The sequence below is a fragment of the Macaca fascicularis genome, chromosome 12, assembly GCF_037993035.2.
Source record: "Macaca fascicularis isolate 582-1 chromosome 12, T2T-MFA8v1.1".
Taxonomy (NCBI): domain Eukaryota; kingdom Metazoa; phylum Chordata; class Mammalia; order Primates; family Cercopithecidae; genus Macaca; species Macaca fascicularis.
In genome coordinates, this window is record NC_088386.1 from 86,215,405 (window position 1) to 86,221,258 (window position 5,854).

At 36.2% G+C, this 5,854-nt stretch overlaps 1 pseudogene; it reads right to left on the minus strand.

Annotated features, from left to right (window-relative positions):
* Positions 1-5,244: 5,244 nt before the first annotated feature.
* On the minus strand, positions 5,245-5,297 carry LOC123568143 (U7 small nuclear RNA; annotated as a pseudogene).
* Between the last annotated feature and the right edge of the window lie 557 nt (positions 5,298-5,854).

Genomic DNA, 5,854 nt, shown 5'->3' on the forward strand with positions numbered 1-5,854 from the left:
ACGTGAGCCATCATGCCCATACAGAAATACTTTTTATTCTTAAAATAAAAGAAGAAAAGTTAGACAAAGGAGGATGGGTTATCATGAGGAAAGTAAGGAAAAGATGATAGGAACGGCAGAAAAAGAAAGAGGAGATAAAAAAGGAGAGGTGGGGTGGAAAGAGCAGTGACTAATCCAGATGGTCCAGTGTGAGAAAGCTCAGTTATCTAGGTCACTTGCCAATTGGAATGACAGGCAGGACAAGCCATTAAGACAGTGGAGCAAATAGAAGGAAAGAGGGAGGATGTAGACTCCTTTTTCAGGCATGCATTCTGCAGGTTAGAATTTGTCTCTCCTAACCACATTGTGGGTGTGTCCCTGGAAATGCATGTTCATATATCTTGGCATTAGGATTCTGATGGCACTCCTTTTTTTTTTCTTTTCACTTAAAGATAATTTGCCTGACACTAATATTTAAAACAATCCATTTAAATTTTAACCCTCTTAACTTATTTAGCAATAATTAAAGCAAGGTTAGAACAGGCCAAGGAAAATTTTATACCCTGAGGTTCAAAGGGCCAGCCCTTCTAAGTAATAAGGGCTTCATAAATATATATTCCTCTATGTAAAATCTAAGCCCACTTTAGGGCAAACAGCTCATCTAAACACACTAATTTTCTTGGATTTGTTTTAAGATTTAGAGGTTACTCTTCTTCCCCTCCATTTCACTGTTTCACCTGATTCTTGCCTTTTCCTAGTTTTCCCTCTTTCTACTTTTTGCTTTATGTAATAAGCACTGAAAATATTATAGGTACTCTCAATCTTGAGTAATACCAATGAGAGAATCTTGTTAAAATTCTCTTTGTTGTGATAGCAATCTTTTATGTTTAACAGATTTTTATTACTCTTAATCTTTATATCTATCATGAAGTAAAACAGATTTAGAAAGCTATACCAAAATAAACGTGTGCTCTAATGGGTTATTAAACAGTAAACATTCTGGTAGCCATCACCCAAATCAAGAAGTAGAATTTTCCAGCTACTCCAGCTCTCCATGTATTCAAACCTCTCCCTCCTCCAAAAATATCCACCATCCTGGTTTTCATAATAATCACTTTCATGTGTTTGTTTATAGTTGTATGAACCAAGTGTACATCCATAGACACTGTACTTTTGCCCATTAATAATTGTTTTGGTTGTCTCTTAAGTCTCTCATATCTACCTGTTCACCCTTCCACTTTCTCTTTTCCTCATGATATATCTATTGAAAAACTAGAGCTGTTTGATATGTAGTTTCCCACAGCTGGGTATCACTGTTTTCACACTTATGGTACAGTTTGGCATGTACCTGTATTCTCTGTATTTCCTGAAAAGTGGCAACTGGATTCAAAGGCTTCTGCAGACTTGGGTTTTATTCCTTTCAGTGAGGCTATAGGTTTTGTGTGTGTTCTTTCATTAGGAGGCATAAAATGTCTGGTCAACTCTCTTTTTGTGATATTAGGAACTATTGATATCTAGATCCACTAATTCATTGGAGGTTGCAAAATGTTGACACTCAAATTCCATGATTTCTTTTTCATGTATTAGTTGGAATACTTTTATAAGGAGATGGATCTCCTCATCTACCATTCGGCTACCCAGTGCTGCAGTTCATGTAGAAAAGGCAGAATAAGTGATTGGTTCTTTTCCCCTAATTTACCAGTTTTCAAGATAATTAATTGGTTCCTTTTCATCCTCTGAAGCTGAACAGTTCTTTGTTTTTTTGAATAATATTATCATGAACTCATGGATTTCTGTATATTTAATAAGATTTCAATGAATAGCAATTATTACTTTTTTTTCCTGAAGCTCAAATTATCCTATCTTCGGCTAATAGGATTCTCTTCAAGTTGGCTCCTGAGCCCTTTTGACATATCCTAGTAATTTTGCTAATTTCTTTGATATCTAATAGCAGATGTTACAGGCTCATTTATATGGTTCCATCCCTAGACATGGAATCCGTCATGTCTCCAAAAATTTCTAATATCTCTGAAATTAGATTTCAAAGCAAAACCTTTGGGAAATAAAATTTCAAGACCACAATCCAGGCATTAATGCTTGGTTCTACCTGGTTGGTTATTGTTTCTGCAACTTTTCAGTAGCAGAACTAGAAAACGTGTCTACTGATATTTCTAATGAAAGTTCAGGACTATGGGTTTTTTTACTTAGCTTTCTTTATACTACATTGCAATCTCTTTTCCCCATATCAAGATTCCTAGTTCCCAGGTATACAGTAGATGACAGTGTCTTGGTCTGTTTGGGGTGCTATAACAAAATACCATAAACTGGATAGCTTACAAAAAACAGATATTTATTTTTGACAAATCTGAAGGCTGGGAAGTCCAAGATCAAGATACCAGTAGATTCCATGTCTAGTGAGGGCCTGTTTCCCAGTTTATAGATGGCTCCTTCTTACTACAGCCTCACCTGGTGGAAGGGGTGAACAAGCTACCTGGTGCATCTTTTATAAGGGCACTAATGCCATTCATGAGGGCTCTGCTCTCATGACCTAATCACCTCCCCAAGGCCTTACCTCCTAATACCATACCTTGGGGGTTAAGATTTCAACATATAAATTTTGAGGGGACACAAACATTCAAACCATAGCAGATGAAATTAGAATATCTCATAATTACTCATTAACTTTATTCCACATTACACACACAACAGGATCAGAATAATAATACACATACTTTTTTATACCAACAACAGCATAAGTACAAAAAACAGCTTCAAATACTTTTTTCATATGATCTCCCTTCTCTGACTGTATTTTTTAATAGCAATGCTATATCTGCATCATGTGCAAATGTAGCCTTTACATGTTATACTCTCTCTTAACTCACACTTATTATTAGTTTCAGGTAATTGTCTTTAATGTATACCACCAGTCCTCATGCTGATATCTCTTTTAATGATCTGAAACTCATTGACTAGTAAGAGTCTTTAGGAAGGGCTAAAAAACAATATTCTCAAAGTTTTTGTCTTCACTCATTTGTGTGGATGCCTGGTAACCTAGTCATTGTAAATATTGTTCAGTGGCTTTTATAGTTGACCATTTTAATGTTGGTTCGTATTGTAGTCCTTGAGTCTCTTTAGTATGTTACTCTGTTTTCTTTTGGCATAAAGTATTGTTGTAAAAAATATGATGGTAATCTAATTTTCTTACCCTTACAAATCACTTGCTGGTTTTGACTTCATAGCCAATGAAATATTTTCTTTTTTTTTAAGTTCATCCATCTTACTAGAAATACATCTTAGTGTTAGTTGTTCTAGGTCAATATTCTCAGCTACATAGTATGCTTTTTCAACACATAGTTTCATATTATTGTTTAGGGAAAATTTTCTTCAACTATAGTTTTAAATATTTGTTTTGTCCCCTTATTTTACTTTTCTTCTTCGGAGATTCTGGTTATTTATGGTTTAATCTTCTTCATCCGTCTTCAGTATTTGTCAATTTCTCTCTAATGGTTTTTAATCTTTTTCTTTATTTTTTTTCATTTAAATTTTTTTTCTTCTTTTTTCAATCTTCTATTTCTCCTAGGGCAAAGTTTGTTTTGTTTTGTTTTGTTTTGTTTGCTATTCTGTTTCTTCTAGTACAGTTTCATTTCTGAAAGAATCTTCATTTTATTTCTAATTGTCCCCTGAGTTCTGCCACCTCAATTATGAGTTTTTAAAATTTGGATTAATGTTTGCATTTCATTTCTTGCATCATTTTCTTAATGTATTTTACCTTCTTTTGAAATAGAAAGTTATAGTTTATGTTTGTTCTTTGAGCATGTCTTTCTTGTGGAGGGATTATTCTGCTCATGTTTTTCCCCTTAGGAATAACTGCAAGAGATTTGGCCTCAATACTTTTCTGTTTTAAATTTTTACGTGAAAGTGGCTTTCCATAACTGTTAGTAGGACTGATTCATGATTTTTGGGTAACTTCTTTAACTTCACACAAACTCCCTCTTCTGTTGTTTTTATGTATTAAAAAGAGTCAGTTTGCCTTATGAGATTTCCTAGTTCAGTTCCCTCCTCCCCCTTTATCTGGGCCTCCTTTATCAGTTGTTCTGTTATCCATTGTCTCTGTCCAGCTCAATTTTGATTCCACTTGGCATTTCTCTTTAGTGTGATGCTGTCCAGGAAGGGAATCCTGGAAGGGAGCCCCGGCAGGTCACGTTTCTAGAGAGAAGTCATAAGGTCTAGATTGCTTAAGCACTCTCAGTCTTTGTAGCAGACCTTTTGCACTCATAGTCTGTGGGTTGGGCAAGACCTACCCACGTGCTTCCCAGTAAAAAGTCGTTGCTGTTTTGGGCTTCCTTCATTCTAAGTCTGTCAAAGTCTGTCAAGTTTCATTGCTTCCCCGCTTGCTTTCTCCTGCTCAGTTGCTGATATGATTCAGGTCTTGTGGCTGTTTGGTGGTTTGTCCTCATTCGTCAGTGCGGATGCCTGGTAACTAGTCATTGTAAATATTGTCTGTGGGTTTTTTATTTTGTTAGGTAGTTACTCTGTTTTTATGTTGAGATTTGGATTTTAAAATATACTGCTGCCACTGTCATCTTCCCAGAACCCACTGAATATATTAAAAACATTCTCCTCTTTGACTGGTCATGGTGGCTTCTGCCTGTAATCCCAGTGCTTTGGGAGGCTGAGGCGGGAGGCCAGGAGTTCAAGACAAGCCTGGGTAACATACCAAGACCCCACCTCTACCAATAAAAAAAAAAATAGCCAGGAGTGGTGGCACACACCTATAATCCCAGCTATTTGGTCGGCTGAGGCAGGAAGATTGCTTGATCCAAGGAATTCGAGGCTGCAGTGAGCTATGATCCCACCACTGCATCCAGCTTGGGCAATAAAGTGAGAACCTACCTCAAAAAAAAAAAAAATTATCTTTGCTACATAGAATCCCCATTTTCACAAGAAGCAGAAATGGTAAATTGGTATTAACTTTCTAAGTTTTCTAAGTTTTGATAATTTAATTGTAACTTCAGCAGAGTTTAGGGAATGTGTTCTCAATGTTATAAACTCCTCTAAGAATTTTATAGCAGTGTATTTTTTTCAGTCTACTTCTGGTATGATTAAAGAGAGAAAATATCTGTGTCCTAGAACCAGTTAAAAAAAATTAAGTGTTCCAAGTATTAATGGAAACCAACTTTACACAAAACTTTGGTACAAAGCAGTTCGTAAGCAGAATATTATAAAAATAACTATTTTTTTATTTTTTTATATTTTTTAGTGAGAGGTTTTCCTGGAAAACCTGCTAAACAAATTCTAAAAGAGCTGTAACAAAAATAACAATTCTTATTATTGTAGAGGAAGAGGTCTATTTACACAGTGTTTTCACATGCACTACCTCATTTAATCCTCAAAATAGTCCTCTTAGGGAGATATTGTTATTATGCGTTCCATTCTTCGTCAGAAAAAAATTGAACTTAGAGAACTCAAATGACTGGATTTAAGATTGTAGCAAGAAGGACTTTTACCACCTCTACCTGCAGAGTGTTCACTTTTCCACGAAAGACTCAGCTTTGGTGAGATCCCTGTGTAGCATGTGGAAAGAAGTAGAAATCTGCCTAGTCAGCTCTATCAGTCATATACTCCCAGAGGACCCACAGGGTGACAGGTGCTGCAGACAGATCACTCTCATGGTCTGGCTAAAAGCTTTGTCTAGCACTTTAAAGCCTGTAAGTGACAGGAGTGATATCTGAATTGAGATTTTCTGACTGTAAATCCTCTGGTTTGCTTTTTCTTGCTAGCTAACATCCGCTTCAGCAGTGAGCTTTGTGGAGTCTGTAGCTTGAGCAGCTCCAGGTGGCATCACGAAATCTGCGTGTTGCTGAACGTGAGT